Source organism: Aegilops tauschii, chromosome 7 (assembly GCF_002575655.3).
Source record: "Aegilops tauschii subsp. strangulata cultivar AL8/78 chromosome 7, Aet v6.0, whole genome shotgun sequence".
NCBI lineage: Eukaryota > Viridiplantae > Streptophyta > Magnoliopsida > Poales > Poaceae > Aegilops > Aegilops tauschii.
The window spans coordinates 528,671,211-528,692,681 of record NC_053041.3 but is presented as its reverse complement, the minus strand read 5'-3'; the positions used below and the strand labels follow the sequence as shown (position 1 = coordinate 528,692,681).

Genomic DNA, 21,471 nt, shown 5'->3' with positions numbered 1-21,471 from the left:
CCTCTTTTGGGCCAGTCGCTCCTCGAGCTCCACGGAAGCGTAGCCGGGCTTAGGCTGCGATGCTCTGGAGTGGGCGTTGGGGATCTGTGGGAAGGGGGCATTTGGCAGGCGTCATCTAAGAAACTCAGGGCGGCCTGGGTATGGAGATCGGTGGGTAAGATGCACGAGCAAACCATCAGATGTTGACAATGGAGGCCTTGCGGCGGCGGCAGCGATGGTGGGGTCCTTGCTAGGGTTTCGAGACATGGAGGGGGGTGTGTGTGCGCGCACGCCCGAGGAGGTTTTGGTGTGTGTGTCTGTGTGTGGAGGGGGGGGGGTTTGAGGAAATGACGCAGGTATTGAAAATTTTACTACGCGGGCGGGAGTGAAATGCCGGGGCTATTGAAAATTTTGATGATGGTGCATCGCACATGGTCCGGAGATAACAACCGTCTGTTATGAAATAGAAAAACCCTCGAGGCGGGCAGATATTTTCTAGGGATGCAGGCGGGATTGGGAACAAGAAAGATCGCACACGGTTCGGAGATAACAACCGTGTGTTATGAAACAGAAAAACCCTCGAGGTGGGTAGATATTTTCTAGGGATGCAGGCGGGATTGGGAACAAGAAACATCGCACACAGTCCGGAGATAACAACCGTGTGTTATGAAATAGAAAAACCCTCGAGGCGGGCAGATATTTTTGAGAGGGGGAGCCTCGTGGAGCCCAATGTACCATGCGAATGTGTGCGTGACAGGGGCACCGACGTGGCACACGGTTAGTTTGAGTGAACCGTGTCTGTTGCGTCATCCGACTTGTCTAATGTTCATAAATTTGGCAAAAAATGACGCGGGAGAGGGTCAGAACACGAACACACTTGCATGTGGACCAAATTTATGTATGAAAAGGGTGGTTTGATTTTCAAATACCAAATGCTACTTCGATGTGGAACCTATCTCGCAAAGCGCACGGTATTGCTTGCCCCCACCCCCCCTCGTGTCGGCACGAAGGGAATCCTAAGCTATGAATGCATGCCCCTCACCCCAACCGAGGTTCACCTAGCAAAGTGCGAAGTAGCTAGCAGCCCCCCTCCTCCCTCGTGTTGGCACGAAGGGAATCCTAAGCTATAAATGCATGCCCCCCCAACTGAGGTTCACCTAGAAAAGTGCGAAGTAGCTAGCAGCCCCCTCCCTCGTGTCGGCACGAAGGGAATCCTAAGCTATGAATGCATGCCCCCCAACCGAGGTTCACCCTCGCAAAGTGCGAAGTAGCTAGCAGCCCCCCTCCCTCGTGTCGGCATGAAGGGAATCCTAAGCTATGAATGCATGCCCCCAACCGAGGTTCACCTAGCAAAGTGCGAAGTAGCTAGCAGCCCCCCTCGTGTCGCCATGAAGGGAATCCTAAGCTATGAATGCATGCCCCCCCAACCGAGGTTCACCTAGCAAAGTGCAAAGTAGCAGCCCCCCACACACATTTTCAGTCGGCGGGCCAGAGAGGCATATCTCACCAAGATGGATCGTAAAACGGACCAAGAATAATCCACCTTGGTCGTACAACCTCTCTCTTGTTGTTGGTCAAAGTGATGGGCGTCCATGCGACCCAGGAAGACAACCACTGCATGCGTGTGGCCCAAACATATGTATGGAGAGGTGTGTTTTTGAGTAACAATGGAACAACTTTGATGTGGCACCGTGATTTCGAACTAGAAATCCCCACACTGAGTGAGGGTTAGGTTGACGATGCATATGTATGTTACACCACACTTCAAGCCAACGACGGGGATTCATGCATGCATGCGTGCATAGTATATGCGCTCAAACTTAATTAGGTCTGAATCTCACCATGACCTATACTACGATAACACGAACCAAATGAAGAATCCGCCATGGTAACCTATCTTGTTGTTGGTCAAGGTTATCATGGATGTCCACGCGGGCCCATGAATATATAGGCTTGTCGCCGCTAACCATGCGAGGGAGTGTACCATTCAAAGGCAACCACTACATGCATATGTATGGAGGTGATGCATGCATGTTTGAATACCATTTCACAACATTGATGTGGCGCGTGGATCAAAAGTCGTACACTAGCTCCCCACACAGAGCGAGATCGGTTCATGACGTGTCGTTGTACTAGCCACTTCGACTCGATGGGAGGGATTCATGTGTACACATGCATGTGTGTTTGCTCAAACTTCATCATGCATGTCATCCCAGAGCATGATATATATATATATATATATAAACACTATTCTGATCACAACCAGAACTTCCTGAGTTACAGGCCTGAACTTCTCTCTGTAGGAACCCGACCTCCGTGCTATCTTCGCAACCGTGTCTCCCCGCGCGAATTATTCTGGTTAGTCATGTTCTATATGATGTAAGTGTAATCTTGAAACGGGTTTATAGCAACTAAATGCCCGTTTTAAATAGGTATCTCGCTCGTTGACGGAGTTTGCTCTCGGGTCATGATGAACTCGCGTTTTTTGCAATTTTACTGCCTGAGTTGTTCGACCTGAACTTCCCCCTGTGCTAGGTTGAACTTCCATCAACATTGCCCAAATGGGGCTTGCTATATACCGTTGGAAAGCTATGGACACGAGTATCATGGGCCAAGTTAAATTTTTGGCAAAATGTAAGCGGTTTAAGAGCAGTTTTGAAAACCGTTTTTTCTTCACACAAAAAACATGAATAGTATTTTCGATCGCATTTCTAACCCGTTTATCGGAATGAGGTAAATAATATGGCGTTGGAAAGCTGCTGCAAAACCACTGCTTCCACATGTTGACAGTTTTCTCTAATTCCCTATGGTTAAAGAGTAATTTGGAAAATCATAAATTTTCGCAAACCGAACAGTCGAGTTCGTATTTTCGATGTCATTTCTAAATGGCTAATCCTATTGAGGCAAATGATATGGCGTTGGAAGGCTTATGAAAATGCACTACTTTATCATGTTGAAAGTTTTTTCTAATTTTGAACGGTTTAAAAGTAATTTAGAAAATGGTACAAGTTCCACCGAGTTCGTATTTTGGAGCTAATTTTTTAACCGTACGTCCGAGTGCAGCAAATGATATGGCATTGGAAAGCTTGAGAAAATGCAAAACCTTTTGGTATATATTTTTTCTCCCAATTCCTTACGGTTTTAGGTCAATTTTGAAAATGGCTAAACACGTATTTTCGCCGTAATTCTGCAAACTTTGTCGGAATGCGGCAAATAATATACTGTTGAAAAGCTACGGAAAATGCGAAACTTTTTCATGTTGATGGTTTTCTCTGATTCTAGCCGTTTTCAAGTAATTTTGAAAATGGTGAGATCATTCGTTTTGCCTCTATCGCGAAACATATTCTTCGAAAATACACCGCGTGAAGAACTTGAACTTCTCGGCATGTCTACTTGAACTTCACTCTGTTTTTCACGTGTTTTTTTGTTCGTAGCTCTTCATCCACTCACCGGAATTGAGCAAGTGGTATACCGATGGAAAGCTGCTATAAACATGCAACTTTCCCGTGTTGATCATTTTTTCATACACGCGACGGTTTTAAAAGTTTTTCATCTGAAATTCATTCAGTGTAGTACTCGAACTTCCTGCTGTTTTCACATTGAACTTCTGTGACGTATTTTCGTTTGTAATTTTTTCATCAATTCGTCAGTGTTACACAAATGATATTCCTTTTGTACAAACCTCTCTCACAATAATTTTTTTAACTTTCTCCGACCGAGGACATGAACTTACGCAAATGATATTCTTGCCGTGTTGAAGTAAATTAGAAAATGACGAGATAATGATTTTTGCCTTCATCACGAATGGAAATGCACTCTGTGAAGTAGTTGAACTTCTCGGGCATGTCTGTTTGAACTTCACTTTGTTTTTGACGTGCTGGTTTTGCCCGTAACTCCCAAAGCACTTATCGGAATTGAGCAAATGATATACCGATGGAAATCTGCTGAAAACACGCAAATTTCCCGTGTTAATCAGTTTTTCATACTCGCGACGGTTCAAAATAATTTTTTGAATGCGTAAAAATGTGTTTTTAACTGTATACATAAAACTTTTAAACCATTCATCGGAATATAACATATAATATACCGTTGGAAAGCTTATGAATCGCAGCAAGTTTTTATGTAGATAGACGTTACAATTTTTTTTCGTTTGAGAGCAATTTTAAAAATGGCAAAAACAACGTCGTTTTTTGCCTGTTTTTTACATATAATTGAAGGTCGGACGTCTCGCACTAGAGATCTTGAACTTCACCTGGAGGAGCACGTGAACTTTTTGCAACAAACCTTTTAATCTTTTTGTTTTATATTCTTATATTATTATCTGAAACGCATGTCGTGTAGTAGTTGAACTTCCCACTGTTTTCACCTTGAACTTCTGTCACGTATTTTTCTTCAACCTCTCTCACAAGAATTTTTGAACTTTTCGGACCAAGCACTTGTACTTATAGCAAAAAAAGACTTTTTAGACTTTGGTTTTTCATTCTTTTTTTCATATAAAATGCACGTCGTGTAGTACGTGAACTTCTAGAAGTTATCAATCTGAAGTTCTCTCGGTTACGTAAAAATATCTAAGTTTTTTATAGACATTGAACCGCTCTACCCTTTTTATTTGGACTTCATTGTGTATTTTTAGAAACATGAAAAATGGAGTTTTTTTAGAAACATCGAACTTCATCATTATTTGAAATTAAACTTATTGGCTTTATTCTTTAGTAACTAGAAAATCCAATTTTTCAAATAAATATCAAACTGCTTGGCTTTTTACAATTGAACTTCATGGTTTTATTCTCTAATAACGTGAAAACCTGAGTTTTTTTGTATACATTGAACAACTCCGTTTTTCGAAATTGAACTTCTTGGTTTTAATCTTTTAGCATTAGGGAAAATCTGAGTTTTTGTAAGCTACTTCCTTTTTTTTAATTTTGGACTTCTTGGTGTTATTTATTAGTAACGGGAAAAGTCCTAGTTATGTTTAGAAATAGTGAAAATCCTTTTTAATGAATATTGAACTTCTGTATTTTTTAATTTTGAACTTCCATTTTTTTATGTTTGAACTTCTTATTTTTTTATTCTTTAACATAAAGAAAAGTATGAATTTTATATAAACGTCGAACTACTCCCTTTTTTAATTTGGACTTCTTCGGTCTTTTTCAATTAATTATTTTAACATAGAGCACCTCATATTTATTTTTTAGACATCACAACAAACAAACAGTAGCAACTGCAAAAAAAATTAGTTTGGTTACATGTGATTTTTTTTGGAGCACTGTAGTTTCAAAAAACATAGGCACACACGGGAGAGATAATTATGTGTGCATAAATTGGATAGCAATACACAAACTCTCTAGGTAGTAATACAAGAACTCTCATGGAAGTGATACACGAACTTCTTTTTGTACATTTTCTTTTCTTGTATTATTCCCTAGAGAGTATGACGCCCGTGCTTCAGTTAACATACATGACCTTCCCGAACACAACATCTTGACCTTTGCATAAACAAAAAATTTAAAAGTCTAATTTTTTCACAGTAATACAAATTTTTTATATATTTTCGGGAGATGATATCTTCATTCACGTTTTGTTGTTGCCACTTAAGAACACAACAAACAGAGAGTAGGATGGGAGAGTTGGAGCTCGGGACTTTGTGTTCTACCTGAACTTGTTTTTTGTCCTATCTGAACTTCTAAAGATTTTTTGAACTCGTTTGATGTTCCTGACGAATGTCGTTCTATTTTTGTTTTTTTATGAGACCGGGCTGCAGAACATACGCCCATAACAAGAACAAAATGCGTTCAGTTTTTTTGTTCGGTTACGCACACGAACACCTGAAGAGCAAGATTACAAAAAAACAGAAAATAAAGTCCATGCATTTTTTCTTTTCTATTAACAATTTACACACACGAACTTCTTGGTTTTTCATTAGTAACAAAAAAATTGAGTTTTTATTATAAACTAGTATAATGCCCGTGCGTTGCCACGGGCTTTTGAAATATTTTGCTGAAGTTATATAAACATAACACAAGTTAAATTTCACATGTAGAGAAAAGATAGCGTGGGCGTAATTGGGTAATAATTGAAGTCCACTTCACTTGCAATGTAAATTGATTAAAAAACAATTTGATGATGTATGCATATAGAGCGATTATCTAACTAAAAATATGTTACAAATTAAAATTTACTTGATGCACTTAAGAAATTCTCTCACAATCAGAAATGTTGACTATCCAGTTTTTTAGCTTACCGCCTAGCCTTATTCTGACCTCAGTCACTCTCTCACCACAACCAGCCCTCTCACTCTTTCAACCCACGCACCCCTCACTCTATGTGTTCATGTGCCGACAAGGCTGAAAATATGTAGACGTTGAAAATGACCGTCATGAACTACATTATTCCTCATCTCTTCACCCAAATAGATCTTTATAACATAGTTCCAGCAATTTCTTCTATTTTCCGTGATTGTTCGGGATGGATGGTGCAAACGAAATGCTCTAACATGATGTGTCGGCTATCCCTCTAAATACCACCACCATCTCCGCCACCTGAGATATCCTGTACCCCGCCTTCAAATCCGTTAATCCCCTGCCCCTTCTCATCCAACGATGACCTGCCTCTAATTCTTCGTCTTCCTCCCGTAGCCACAGATTTTTTATTTGACCACTTTATCGACCCGCCCGCCTCTCCCTGCCTAAGCACCTACCACCGCCACCCTACAGCCGGCGAGTGTTGCCACACGTCGCCACTTGCTCAAGTCACCACCTCCGTCAACGCTGACGCCAGTCGTTCCTCTAAAACCTACCACCATTTTGGTGCCCACGACCTCCCGCACCCCGCACTCGAGACCGCTAACCCCTTGCCTCTCCTCCGCCGCCAACACCCGCCGCTGCTACTACTCTTCTTCCTCCCTCTGCATACCTTTTTCTTCGTCCAGTCTATTCACCCGCGCACCTCTACCAACGAAACCGCTTGCCACCACCATCAACAGTCAACAAATGTTGTCACGCACTACCTCCCTCTACCTGAGTTGCCGCCCAACCCTCTAAATAGTGCCACAATCTCTAGCGCTCACGACCTTCCGCACCACAATAATCAATGGTTGGCCATATATGAAGAAAAAAGAAGGATCAAGACGGTTCTCTGAAGAAGTCATACCATCTCTTGTCACACATCATGTTCATAGATCCTAGGCATACTCTCTTCTCTCAATTTCATTATCATCTTTTTGGACTACAAAATCTAACACTCATGTTCTGAATAATCAGTAGAATAAATTAATTTTAAGACATGTCATGGATGAATTATTTGGGTGCCATACTTAAAAATAATAACCATTTTTGCCTGGGAGATATTTGGCAGGTTACACCGAATGCCGTGTAGAAGCGATGCCCAATTTGAATGGATGCATCGTCTTTCGAGTCCGATAAATATCATTGGCATGCAAACTTGAGATACTTTACCATCACCTGCGTTAAGTATGGCGCCTCTCCGTCGCAAGAAAGAGGTGGGCTTCAGAATCAGATCAATAAAAGATAAGTGGGATCCGGGATTTCTGGATTCAATGTATGGGCTCAAGAAATTTTTGTAGGAAGATATTGATTAGGTGGGATTTGGCCTACTATCTATGGCAAGAAAAATAGGTAATAAAAACCAAATCCGAAAGGTGTGCTTTCTTTGGATACAAATCGGTGGGGTTGATGCTTCACGTACTTTTTTTTTGAAAGTCGGAAAGAAATCGGTGTGAGCGAGAGGTCGTGCGAGAGGGTCGAGCGAACGAACTATGTATGGACTCCCAGATTTTTTGTAAATATAAAGAGACAAAAACCAATGAGAGGTGAGAAAAAAATTAGACAAAAAACGTGGAAGCAAGGCTACCATGTCAGACATTAGGAGTAGAGAATCGGGAATGGATCGGAAAGGAGAACGAGGTGGATCAGAAAAGCATCATTTCCTGCCCGTTTGTAACGTGTTTGGTCGCAGAACAGACTAAAATGATCCCTTAAGGCCTTGTTTGACAGCAAGGGATTGTGGAGGTTTTGGGAGAGGATTCCAGGGGATTTGGTGAATCCTCCTCTTCCACCTAATCCCCTTGAAACCTCAAATCCCCCTCCAGCCACACATCCTTCAAATCCCCCTCTGTACAAAACAATGTTTGGCAGGAAGGGATTGCCATATTGAATTAAAATGGTGTAAAACAATTAAAATCTAATCTTGCAACAGTTCTTCACATGAACAACATAATTCTCTTGACTTGGAATCAATATATCATCACATAATTGTGCTGTCACATAACAACAACATATTCTCTCACATCAGCATGACTTAGAACCAAAAATGTCTCATAGGTTCTCGGCATTCACAAGTCCCAGGCAAGACATGCGTACATTTAAGCATGCTAAGAATACATAAGCATGCTGAACTATTTATGCAACATAGAGAAAAGCATCACTTGATGTTCTGCAGCGATTGTTGGAAGAGAGTACATGACAGGAGCATAAATTCCAACTACAAGTCAGTAGTAGCGCAGACACAAAAGCAACCAAGGAGACTCTCAAACAGACGATTTCGAGGGGCCCTGCAAATGTCTCATTCTCCCTCTGCTTGTTCCACTTCTCAACCTGGTTCAGTGGGACCTGGAGGAAAACAAAATTCGTCTCAGCAAACAAAGAGACTTTTCCCTTGCATACAACAACGATCAGGTATATTTAAAGGAATATTAAGAGCACAAAATACAAAATTAAGAAGAGAACAAACGCAAGCTTCTTTCTTTTTCAGAGGCTGTAGACTGTTTGCAAAGGGAAAATTACAATGAAGAAATAGTATGAATTATTTCATGGCCTTGTTAGAGCTACATCAAGAGGTACAGAACTACTTTTAGATTAAATCAAATAGTAATAAACACAAAAGCAAGAAGAATCTGATGTGACACACAAGATGCAACTTGATGGGCCGAAGATGGATGGACCAGTCAGGTCACCTGGTGGCTGGTGAGATACCACAAGATCTCTGTATTTATAATCCGACCAAGGATTCTGATTGTATGAAGATGTTATGTGGTGCTACAATGTATGAAGATGTCAGGGAAGCTAACAATCTGGATTACGTCTCCTGATGGGTAGTATATCCAACTAACACTCATAAACAGACGATTTCTAGTACTATTATAGATAAACAAGGAAACTTGTTAGAAACATCATCGCTGTTTCTTTATTGCCAAACAAGTTCAGTGTCGTTGGCTGCAGTGATTTGCACATGTCCGCATTCACAATTCAGAGCAAAGGTTGCATAACAGACCAAACCAAGATGAACTAACAAACAAGATCGTAGCAATAACTACTCAAGAAAAAGGAGACCACATTAAGAACTGGACACCTGGTAGACAAATTAAATAAGCATCGGTACTATTTCACAAGATAATGAAACAGTGCTGCCACACAAGCAGCACAAGCTAAAAAGCGACATGGTCCGAACAGCTAACGAGTATTATAGAGAACCATCGATCGACCAAGAAGACAGGGAATAGCCCAGCCTATTTAGGAGGTGAACTTATTTTCGATAAACATCAAGGTAAAAGTACTACAGATCACCACTCTTGCTTACCGGAACCAACTTCTAGCTAGAAATAGGCAGCAACTGTCAAACTTGACATATACAGTGACAATATTGTGCTCCAAACTGGCTAGCTAGATTATACTGATTGCAAAGATATGCTATCTTATATAGTCACAAACCAAAACTCGAGCAAGGAAAAATCATGGCGTTGATGTTGTTCATCATTACGTTGACATGAGCACAGCCAACATTTTCTACAGTGAAATATATGCACCAGCCAGCAATTTAGTAAATCAGTTCTATCATCTAAGGCAACTCTAGATTGAAGAATTGCAGCATCTAAATCTTGACAGGTAGCACAAAGAAGAAGGGGATGCAGAAGATTGTTACCTTAGATACGTTGAGGCAACTCTGCCATTTCGCTCCGAAGAAACACAACAACACTCTCTTCATCTTCGGTGGCAGAATCTAGAAAAACCATCTAGTGAACAGCGTGAAGGTCCAAAACAAGAGTCTCAGGATGTATGTGGTCTGGCAGAAAAATAGTATGAGATCCCTCGAAAACACCCATCAACATCAAGTGAACAAATTGGAGTCCCAGAAAAAGATTACCAAAAAGAAATAAAGAAATATTCCAGTAGCGACTCTCAATTCATTGCAGACGTCCTTTGTCGTGATTCTGCCAATTCTGTCTTGCTTTCTCATTTATTTACCTTCTTTCTTTATCAACCCATAGCATTGCAGTACCCTGACGGCCAAGCCAAAAATTATTAAAGACAATGAAACCTAAACTACCCTCATTAGCATTTAAATCACATGTCAGCTCTATCAATAAGTAATAAATATCATAGATCATCATCCCAAACTTTCAATTTTATTTTGCAACTGTCATTGGGATTTCATACATGCATGGTGATTTTTTCAAGCTCTATGTGACCGATGAGAGATTAGGCCAGGATTTATCACAGGACTATCGACCATTGAGATGAGGGATTGCTTCTCCATCAATTAGGCCGGGGACGTCACCACAACCCAACAAGTCCTCCTCCTTTGCATCAGCTACTAACAAATCTTGACTTCTCCGGCAATGGACGTTTGAAACATGGATTCTCTCCTAACAAACACGCAGAGCACTCATCCATTTCAAATAAAATGAAATAAACATCTCATTCTACAATATTGCTACAAACTGTCAATCCTCCTAGATCCATCAGACCATCACCATCAGAAAATCACGGCAATCTCGCCGGGTAGGGTTACGGTCAATGGGTGGCTAGAAGAGGGCAGCGTTCTTGAGAAAGAGAGTGTGATGACGATTGTACCAATTCCAAAACAAAATGCAACTCAACTGTGAAACATTGAGTCTCTACTCCTAATGCATAGAAACATGGGTAGAGATGGGAACTATCAAAGCGGTTGGAACTATCTGGGACGAACAGCGTCATCATCTTATACTGCTGGCGTCAACACCATTTGGAACATACTTACCAGTGCAAATATTGTAGACTTTCGGCTCATATGATGAGGTACAAAGAATGCCACCAACTTTTAAGCCCTTCAGATATAGATCATTAGGCCACTTTATCCTTACATCTAGCTCTGGAAGTCCCTGGGTGTTATCACATAGATAGTACAGGATGTCATGACAAGGAAATTAGCCTTATGAAATATCATACTGCAATCAGTGAACATCACATATGCGTAAGAAACACCGAATATAATAGTACTTCATAAACCCTCACCTTAGCACAACACGAATCCATTGCAAGTAGATGCTACATACCTTGACATACAACAGCAATAGCAGCCAAACACCAACACAGAGCACCTTCAGCGAGCAGAGCAAGCAACGCCTGGCGAGGGGAAGTGGCACCACTTGACCACCATACAACACTCATCATTGAGTCAATGTATACTACCCAAGCCTCAAACTCTAGGTTCATCTCTCTTGTCAAGTCTGAAACTCGTTGAATTGTTGCTCTTGGTTAGTGAGAGGCAAGATCCATGGAGGTAGATTGGAAATAGGGGTTAGAACTTGGTGTTGGGATGCTCTGGACGCAGCCGGGGCGTACACCATCAACCATATTCCTTGTGCTGAAAAGATAGTCATGTACTCTTGTAAATATAATTATAATAAAACTACTCTAATGTCGGTCATTACCAGTCTCAGTTCCCTAGCTTAGGGTTGCAACTTGCAACTTCAAGAATCATTCTGATAAAATCATACCGCGAGTGTTTTTCCATCAGGGGCGATGTCCCTGTCATGGAAGTACCACCTATCAACTCCAAGCTTCTCCATGAACTTGAATTGAGCTTTCACCAAAACAGAAATCTAAGCATAAGTTCTTGGTTCCAGCCATGGACAAAAAACACAAGATCGGGTAAGTCCCATAGTTCTCGTAGCCATGGCCAGGGAATTCATGCCATCCTCCCAAGGCCAGTTCTTTGTAGGTAGGTGCACCAAAAGGATCTCCTCCGGTATCCCGGAACGTATGCCAGAATGCCACACTGAACCACAACCAAACCCGTAGCACAAAACAAATATGTAATCCTAGTGTAGCACATAATGTACAAGTAAATTAAAAGGATATACACCAAAAAGGCATATTTCTGCAAATCATGCTTCCATTTTCTTTATAAGAATCACTTCCTCTGTGTTATACCACTTGTAAGCAAGCGGCCTCTTGCTAGTTGGACCCTGTAGTGCATTTGTTCATTCAAGGACAAACGTTAAACTGAAAGTAACCCTTTAACAACACTTAATTTGTTCAGTTCAAGGTCAATGGCCTCACCTAATAGTTGATCTTGGTAAAGCCCGGGAAGAACTTGCCCTCACAATCATTGGAAGCGGCATCGCCGCACTTGGCGTCAATGTCGGCTCGGCAGGTTTCCTGTGCGGCAATCTGCAAGGAACAACCAAATCAGAACCAAGATCGGGTTAAGTTCATAGATCAAATCATGGGCATCATGCAAAGAAGGAAAAGACCACAAAGTTAGCAATCCCCCGCTCACCGCAGCAGATAGACCACAAAGAAGGAAAAGAGGAAGTTGGACCAGAACACCTGCATCACGAAACCAGTCACCAAGAAAACCACACACTGCTCACTGGATCGATGGGCTCTGAGTGGTGTCTCTCCTCTACCTGGTCTCCCGGCGTCCTCTGGATTCTGCTCCACCATCTTGATCGTCTCCCTTTGCGCCGAATTCTACACACCTCACATCCTTCTCCTCCTCAAGTGCAACACACATCGATGAATAGGCTCGAGGACGTGTGAGCGGCACATACCTACTATGTGCACTGCACATGGGAAGCGTTCGTCTTGCCGTCGTCTCGGACAGATCTTGGACTGATCGGGAAGCAACCTGCAGCTATGGACAAGGCGGTTTCGACTTTACCGCCTGCCTCTCATCAAGGTCATGGTCGCTGGTACCTCGCTTCGTCGCGATCAACGGAGCCGATGCCTGTCAGTGATACGTCTCCAACGTATCTATAATTTTTGATTTCTCCATGCTATATTATCTTCTGTTTTGGACATTATTGGGCTTTATTATTCACTTTTATATTATTTTTGGGACTAACCTATTAACCGGAGGCCCATCCCAGAATTGCTGTTTTTTTTGCCTATTTTAGAGTTTCGCAGAAAAAGAATATCAAACGGAGTCCAAGTGGAATGAAACCTTCGGGAACGTGATTTTCGGAACGAACATGATCCAGGAGACTTGGACCCTACATCAAGCAACTAACAGGGAAGCCACGAGGTAGGGGGGCACACCTACCCCCCTAGGGCGCGCCCTCCACCCTCGTGGGCCCCCTGTTGCTCCACCGACGTACTTCTTCCTCCTATATATACCTACGTACCCCCAAACGATCAGATACGGAGCCAAAAACCTAATTCCACCACCGCAACCTTCTGTACCCACGAGATCCCATCTTGGGGCCTATTCCGGAGCTCCGCCGGAGGGGGCATCAATCACGGAGGGCTTCTACATCAACACCATAGCCCCTCCGATGAAGTGTGAGTAGTTTACCTCAGACCTTTGGGTCCATAGTTAGTAGCTAGATGGCTTCTTCTCTCTTTTTGGATCTCAATACAATGTTCTCCCCCTCTCTCGTGGAGATCTATTCGATGTAATCTTCTTTTGCGGTGTGTTTGTTGAGACCGATGAATTGTGGGTTTATGATCAAGTTTATCTATGAACAATATTTGAATCTTCTGAATTCTTTTATGTATGATTAGTTATCTTTGCAAGTCTCTTCGAATTATCAGTTTGGTTTGGCCTACTAGATTGATCTTTCTTGTAATGGGAGAAGTGCTTAGCTTTGGGTTCAATCTTGCGGTGTCCTTTCCCAGTGACAGTAGGGGCAGCAAGGCACGTGTTGTATTGTTGCCATCGAGGGTAACAAGATGGTTTTTTTATCATATTGCATGAATTTATCTCTCTACATCATGTCATCTTGCTTAAGGCGTTACTCTGTTCTTATGAACTTAATACTCTAGATGCATGCTGGATAGCGGTCGATGTGTGGAGTAATAGTAGTAGATACAGGCAGGAGTCGGTCTACTTGTCTCGGACGTGATGCCTATATACATGATCATACCTAGATATTCTCATAACTATGCTGAATTCTGTCAATTGCTCAACATTAATTTGTTCACCCACCGTAAAATACTTATGCTCTTGAAAGAAGCCACTAGTGAAACCTATATGGCCCCCGGGTCTATCTTCATCATATTAATCTTCCAACACTTAGTTATTTCCTTTGCTTTTTATTTTACTTTGCATCTTTATCATAAAAATACCAAAAATATTATACTATCATATCTATCAGATCTCACTCTCGTAAGTGACCGTGTAGGGATTGACAACCCCTTATCGCGTTGGTTGCGAGGATTTATTTGTTTTGTGTGGGTGCGAGGGACTCGCGCGTAGCCTCCTACTGGATTGATACCTTGGTTCTCAAAAACTGAGGGAAATACTTACGCTACTTTGCTGCATCACCCTTTCCTCTTCAAGGGAAAACCAACGCAGTGCTCAAGAGGTAGCAAGAAGGATTTCTGGCGCCGTTGCCGGGGAGGTCTACGCAAAAGTCAACATACCAAGTACCCATCACAAACCCTTATCTCCCGCATTACATTATTTGCCATTTGCCTCTCGTTTTCCTCTCCCCCACTTCACCCTTGCCGTTTTATTCGCCCTCTCTTTTCCGTTCGTCTTTTCGTTTGCCTTGATGTCTTACTTGGCTCGTTTGTACGTTTGGTTGAAATAGTTGAGTATTTATTCCTAAACAGAGAAGCTAATATCTATGGATCCTCATCCGCTTGCCAATCTTTTTAAGAGATCCAATTATGTTGAACCAAATCCTAGTGATTTGGATGCACTAGATTATCTTTATAAGGTTTTGCTTGAAATCCGTGAATCTGAAAATTGTGATGAAGTGCTTTATGAAGTGATTCACGATAGATCTTTGAATAAAAAGCATGATTGCAATGATTTTATTATAAATTCTATTGATGTAAATTATGCTAATAATATGCAAAACCCTAAGCTTGGGGATGCTAGTTTTGCTATGTCCACTACTTGTTGCAATAATCATGATTGGGGAGATTCTTCTTATGATCTTGAGAATTCATTTAAGCCCCATGATGAATATAGGATTGATAATAGTGTTTGCAATAATATTGAAAGTGGGTTTCGAAGAGTGTCAACTTTAGATCCCACATATTTGGATAATATTCAATCTTATGATTTTTTTTGATAAAAGTGGGCTTGGAGAAATCATGACTTTAGTTAATGGTAATCCCACTATTTTGGAAGAGTGTCAACTTCGCATGCATGTGGATCGTGTTGAGAATATGTTATGTGATAGCTATATTGTTGAATTTTCTTATGATACTACATGTAATTATTATGAGAGAGGAAAATATGGTTATAGAAATTTTCATGTTACTAAATTACCTCTCGTTATGTTGAGATTGCTATTGTTCCTTTCCGCTTCCTTGCATATGCTAGTTTTTGCTTGCTATGATAATTTGTTTTTCTATAAGATGCCTATGCATAGGAAGTATGTTAGACTTAGATGTGTTTGTCACATGTTTTATGATGCTCTCTTTATGCTTCAATTCTTGTCTTTCATGTGAGCATCATTAAAATTATCAATGCCTAGCTAAAAGCTTTAAAGAAAAGGGCTTGTTGGGAGACAACCCAATATTTTTCCTTGCAGTTATTCAATAAATATTTGATCTAGCCTCTGGTTAGATGTGTTTTTATGTTTTAATTAGTGTTTGTGCCAAGTTAAACCTATAGGATCTTCTTGGATGATAGTTATTTAATCTTGCAGAAATTTCCAGAAACTTTCTGTTCACGAAAACAACTGTTAAAAATCACCAGAACGTGATAAAATATTGATTCCAATTTCTGCTGATCAATAAAACAAATGTCTAGGTCGTCCTATTTTGGCTGATTTTTTGGAGTTCCAGAAGTTTGCGTTAGTTACAGATTACTACAGACTGTTCTGTTTTTGACAGATTCTGTTTTTCGTGTGTTGTTTGCTTATTTTGATGAATCTATGGCTAGTAAAAGAGTTTATAAACCATAGAGAAGTTGGAATACTGTAGGTTTAACACCAATATAAATAAAGAATGAGTTCATTACAGTACCTTTAAGTGGTCTTTTGTTTTATTTCGCTAACGGAACTCACGAGATTTTCTGCTGAGTTTTGTGTTGTGAAGTTTTCAAGTTTTGGGTGAAAGATTTGATGGATTATGGAACAAGGAGTGGCAAGAGCCTAAGCTTGGGGATGCCCATGGCACCCCAAGATAATCTAAGGACACCAAAAAGTCAAAGCTTGGGGATGCCCCGGAAGGCATCCCCTCTTTCGTCTACTTCCATCGGTAACTTTACTTGGAGCTATATTTTTATTCACCACATTATATGTGTTTTGCTTGGAGCGTCTTGTATGATTTGAGTCTTTGATTTTTAGTTCACCACAATCATACTTGCTGTACACACCTTTTGAGAGAGACACACATGATTCGGAAATTATTAGAATACTCTATGTGCTTCACTTATATCTTTTGAGTTATATAATTTTTGCTCTAGTACTTCACTTATATCTTTTAGAGCACGGTGGTGGATTTGTTTTATAGAAACTATTTATCTCTCATGCTTCACTTAGATTATTTTGAGAGTCTTAAATAGCATGGTAATTTGCTTAAATAATCCTAATATGCTAGGTATTCAAGAGTAGTAAAAATTCTTATGAGTGTGTTGAATACTATGAGAAGTTTGATGCTTGATAATTGTTTTGAGATATGAATATGGTGATATTATAGTCGTGCTAGTTGAGTAGTTGTGAATTTGAGAGATACTTGTGTTAAAGTTTGTGATTCCCGTAGCATGCATGTATGGTGAACCGTTATGTGATGAAGTCGGAGCATGATTTATTTATTGATTGTCTTCCTTATGAGTGGCGGTCGGGGACGAGCGACGGTCTTTTCCCTACCAATCTATCCCCCTAGGAGCATGCGCGTAATACTTTGCTTTGATAACTTGTAGATATTTGCAATATGTATATGAGTTCTTTATGACTAATGTTGAGTCCATGGATTATACCCACTTTCTTCCTTCCACCGTTGCTAGCCTCTCTAATACCGCACACTTTTCGCCGGTATCATACACCCACCATATACCTTCCTCAAAACAGCCACCATACCTACCTATCATGGCATTTCCATAGCCATTCCGAGATATATTTCCATGCAACTTACCACCATTCCGTTTACTATGACACGCTTCATCATTGTCATATTGCTTTGCATGATCATGTAGTTGACATTGTATTTAAGGCAAAGCCACCGTTCATAATTCTTTCATACATGTCACTCTTTATTCATTGCATATCCCGGTACACCGCCGGAGGCATTCACCTAGAGTCATATTTTGTTCTAAGTTTTGAGTTGTAATTGTTGAGTTGTAAGAAAATAAAAGTGTGATGATCATCATTTTTAAAGCATTGTCCCAAGTGAGGAAAGGATGATGGAGACTATGATTCCCCCACAAGTCGAGATGAGACTCCGGACGAAAAAAAAGAGGCCAAAAAAAGAAGAAGAAAAGGCCCAAATAAAAAAATGAAGAGAGAAAAAGAGAGAAGGGACAATGTTACTATCCTTTTACCACACTTGTGCTTCAAAGTAGCACCATGATCTTCATGATAGAGAGTCTCCTATGATATCACTTTCATATACTAGTGGGAATTTTTCATTATAGAACTTGGCTTGTATATTCCAATGATGGGCTTCCTCAAAATGCCCTAGGTCTTCGTGAGCAAGCGAGTTGAATGCACACCCACTTAGTTACTTTTGTTGAGCTTTCATATACTTATAGCTCTAGTGCATCCGTTGCATGGCAATCCCTACTCACTCACATTGATATCTATTGATGGGCATCTCCATAGCCCATTGATACGCCTAGTTGATGTGAGACTATCTTCTCCTTTTTGTCTTCTCCACAACCACCATTCTATTCCACATATAGTGCTATGTCCATGGCTCACGCTCATGTATTGCGTGAAGATTGAAAAAGTTTGAGAATGTCAAAAGTATGAAACAATTGCTTGGCTTGTCATCGGGGTTGCGCATGATTTAAATATTTTGTGTGGTGAAGATAGAGCATAGCCAGACTATATGATTTTGTAGGGTTAACTTTCTTTGGCCATGTTATTTTGAGAAGACATAATTGCTTAGTTAGTATGCTTGAAGTATTATTATTTTTATGTCAATATGAACTTTTGTCTTGAATCTTTCGGATCTGAATATTCATACCACAATTAAGAAGAATTACATTGAAATTATGCCAAGTAGCACTCCGCATCAAAAATTCTGTTTTTATCATTTACCTATTGGAGGACGAGCAGGAATTAAGCTTGGGGATGCTTGATACGTCTCCAGCGTATCTATAATTTTTGATTGCTCCATGCTATATTATCTTCTGTTTTGGACATTATTGGGCTTTATTATTCACTTTTATATTATTTTTGGGACTAACCTATTAACTAGAGGCCCAGCCCAGAATTGCTGTTTTTTGCCTATTTCAGAGTTTCGCAGAAAAAGAATATCAAACGGAGTCCAAACGGAATGAAACCTTCGGCAACGTGATTTTCGGAACGAACATGATCCAGGAGACTTGGACCCTACGTCAAGAAACTAACAGGTAAGCCACGAGGTAGGGGGCGCGCCTACCCCCCTAGGGCGCGCCCTCCACCCTCGTGGGCCCCCTGTTGCTCCACCGACGTACTTCTTCCTCCTATATATACCTACGTACCCCCAAACGATCAGATACAGAGCCAAAAACCTAATTCCACCGCCGCAACCTTCTGTACCCACGAGATCCCATCTTGGGGCCTGTTCCGGAGCTCCGTCGGAGGGGGCATCGATCACGGAGGGCTTCTACATCAACACCATAGCCCCTCCGATGAAGTGTGAGCAGTTTACCTCAGACCTTCGGGTCCATAGTTAGTAGATAGATGGCTTCTTCTGTCTTTTTGGATCTCAATACAATGTTCTCCCCCTCTCTCGTGGAGATCTATTTGATGTAATCTTCTTTTGCGGTGTGTTTGTTGAGACCGATGAATTGTGGGTTTATGATCAAGTTTATCTATGAACAATATTTGAATCTTCTGAATTCTTTTATGTATGATTGGTTATCTTTGCAAGTCTCTTCGAATTATCAGTTTGGTTTGGCATACTAGATTGATCTTTCTTGCAATGGGAGAAGTGCTTAGCTTTGGGTTCAATCTTGCGGTGTCCTTTCCCAGTGACAGTAGGGGCAGCAAGGCACGTGTTGTATTGTTGCCATCGAGGGTAACAAGATGGTTTTTTTAATCATATTGCATGAATTTATCCCTCTACATCATGTCATCTTGATTAAGGCGTTACTCTGTTCTTATGAACTTAATACTCTAGATGCATGCTGGATAGCGGTCGATGTGTGGAGTAATAGTAGTAGATGCAGGCAGCAGTCGGTCTACTTGTCTCGGACGTGATGCCTATATACATGATCATACCTAGATATTCTCATAACTATGCTGAATTCTGTCAATTGCTCAACAGTAATTTGTTCACCCACCGTAAAATACTTATGCTCTTGAAAGAAGCCACTAGTGAAACCTATATGGCCCCCGGGTCTATCTTCTTCATATTAATCTTCCAACACTTAGTTATTTCCTTTGCTTTTTATTTTACTTTGCATCTTTATCATAAAAATACCAAAAATATTATCCTATCATATCTATCAGATCTCACTCTCGTAAGTGACCGTGTAGGGATTGACAACCCCTTATCGCGTTGGTTGCGAGGATTTATTTGTTTTGTGTAGGTGCGAGGGACTCGCGCGTAGCCTCCTACTGGATTGATACCTTGGTTCTCAAAAACTGAGGGAAATACTTACGCTACTTTGCTGCATCACCCTTTCCTCTTCAAGGGAAAACCAACGCAGTGCTCAAGAGGTAGCAGTCGGCTATCACGGTCACTGTATCCGGGGCCAGCGCGTCACACCTGCCGTAGTCATCGTCGACAACGCGTCAGGATCCGACGGCTGCTCTTGCAGCGGCCACGTGGAGGGGAGCTGCCTCCGGTAGGACGAGGAGGGTGTGGTTGATTATTCCAATCATACCTATCAAAATACAATAAATAAGTCAAATGAAGCGTTGTTCATTTCATTTGGGTGATAGAAAAATAGCATCTCCACGAGCCTGGAGATGAGCTACACAATTAGAGAAAGAAAAATGAAGCAGGACATAAGAAACAAAGTGAATAGGCACAATATCAATATACCAGAGCAAATATATCCAGCATAGTTTTCCTCTACTGACATCACAAAATAAAATTTATACCATATTAAGGTGTAACAGATGCAAATCCACTCAACAAATTTGCTATTTCTCGAATTATTTATCCCATACAGCATGCAGCAACTTCAGATCTTCAGTAACATCAACTGAACATACAACAAACAGAACAACACAATTCATCTACCCACCAAAGTGACAGACATTGAATTGAAAAATCATCAGAGAGACACACTAAAAGGGACGACAAAAACAAGCACTAATTGGCATACATATTTGACGCACCTTTGCCTTTGAACTGCATGTCTGTGGCGCACACGACGCCCACCGGAAGTTTGGCGAAGTTCCTGCAGGCAGAGGGGAAGCAAAGAGTAAGCCCAATTTGAGCGATTTCAAGAGGAAATTCATGGTCTCTTTCTTTTTCTGATGGAGCGAGACTCAAAAGAAAAAAATCTTGCACTCACTGTGTCACGAGGTCGTGCGTGGATGCCATCCGCGGCGACCAAAGAATCCACCTCCCGAAGCGCCTTGCCTGGAGCGCGCCTATGTAGGCGGCCGTGTCGAAGCCTGCGTCCCCGCTGGCGTTGAGCGCGAGGGAGACGGCGAGCTCGCCCCCGCCCTCCTCCGCCAGAGAGAGCTCGCCGGTGGCAGGGCTCCGCCGCTGCTGCTATGCTCGGCTGCGGGAGCGGGAGCGGCGCCCCGGCGCGCACATCGTGGGGAGCCTGGCCAGCGCCGGCGGCGGCTCCACTCGGTCCTCAGCGGCGGCGGATCGACTCGGATCTCGGCGGCGGCTCGTCTTGGATCTCGGCGGCGGCTCATATTGGGGGCTGGGGCGTCCTTGAGAGATCGTAGGATAGAATACATAGATCGAGGGGAGCCTCGCTGGCTGTTTTTTTGCTATGTGCGGGGAAGGGACGAGAAAACCGACGAAAAAAAAACAACGAAAAAAAACCGGACGAAAATGGTGGGACGAAAATAAACCCGGAACGGAGACTACCAACTGAGACATTAGGAGTATAGATATTGAACTGCTCCGTTTTATGAAATTGAACTTCCTTGTTTAGTATTTAGTAGCGAGGAAAATTTGGGGTTTTCATATA

At 41.5% G+C, this 21,471-nt stretch overlaps 3 long non-coding RNA genes across 3 annotated transcripts; all 3 read right to left on the bottom strand.

The window, feature by feature from the left end:
• Positions 1-8,354: 8,354 nt before the first annotated feature.
• Positions 8,355-10,373, bottom strand: LOC141026390 (uncharacterized). Its single transcript, XR_012188455.1, has 2 exons — positions 9,916-10,373; positions 8,355-8,606 (listed from the first exon to the last, which is right to left on the bottom strand). It is a non-coding gene; the product is annotated as an uncharacterized lncRNA (long non-coding RNA).
• A 1,542-nt stretch (positions 10,374-11,915) lies between these two features.
• LOC120969035 (uncharacterized) lies at positions 11,916-12,758 on the bottom strand. The gene is made up of 3 exons (XR_012189535.1): positions 12,538-12,758; positions 12,318-12,428; positions 11,916-12,223 (listed from the first exon to the last, which is right to left on the bottom strand). It is a non-coding gene; the product is annotated as an uncharacterized lncRNA (long non-coding RNA).
• Positions 12,759-20,046: 7,288 nt separating this feature from the next.
• Positions 20,047-21,240, bottom strand: LOC109768335 (uncharacterized). The gene is made up of 3 exons (XR_012189534.1): positions 20,836-21,240; positions 20,657-20,718; positions 20,047-20,196 (listed from the first exon to the last, which is right to left on the bottom strand). It is a non-coding gene; the product is annotated as an uncharacterized lncRNA (long non-coding RNA).
• Between the last annotated feature and the right edge of the window lie 231 nt (positions 21,241-21,471).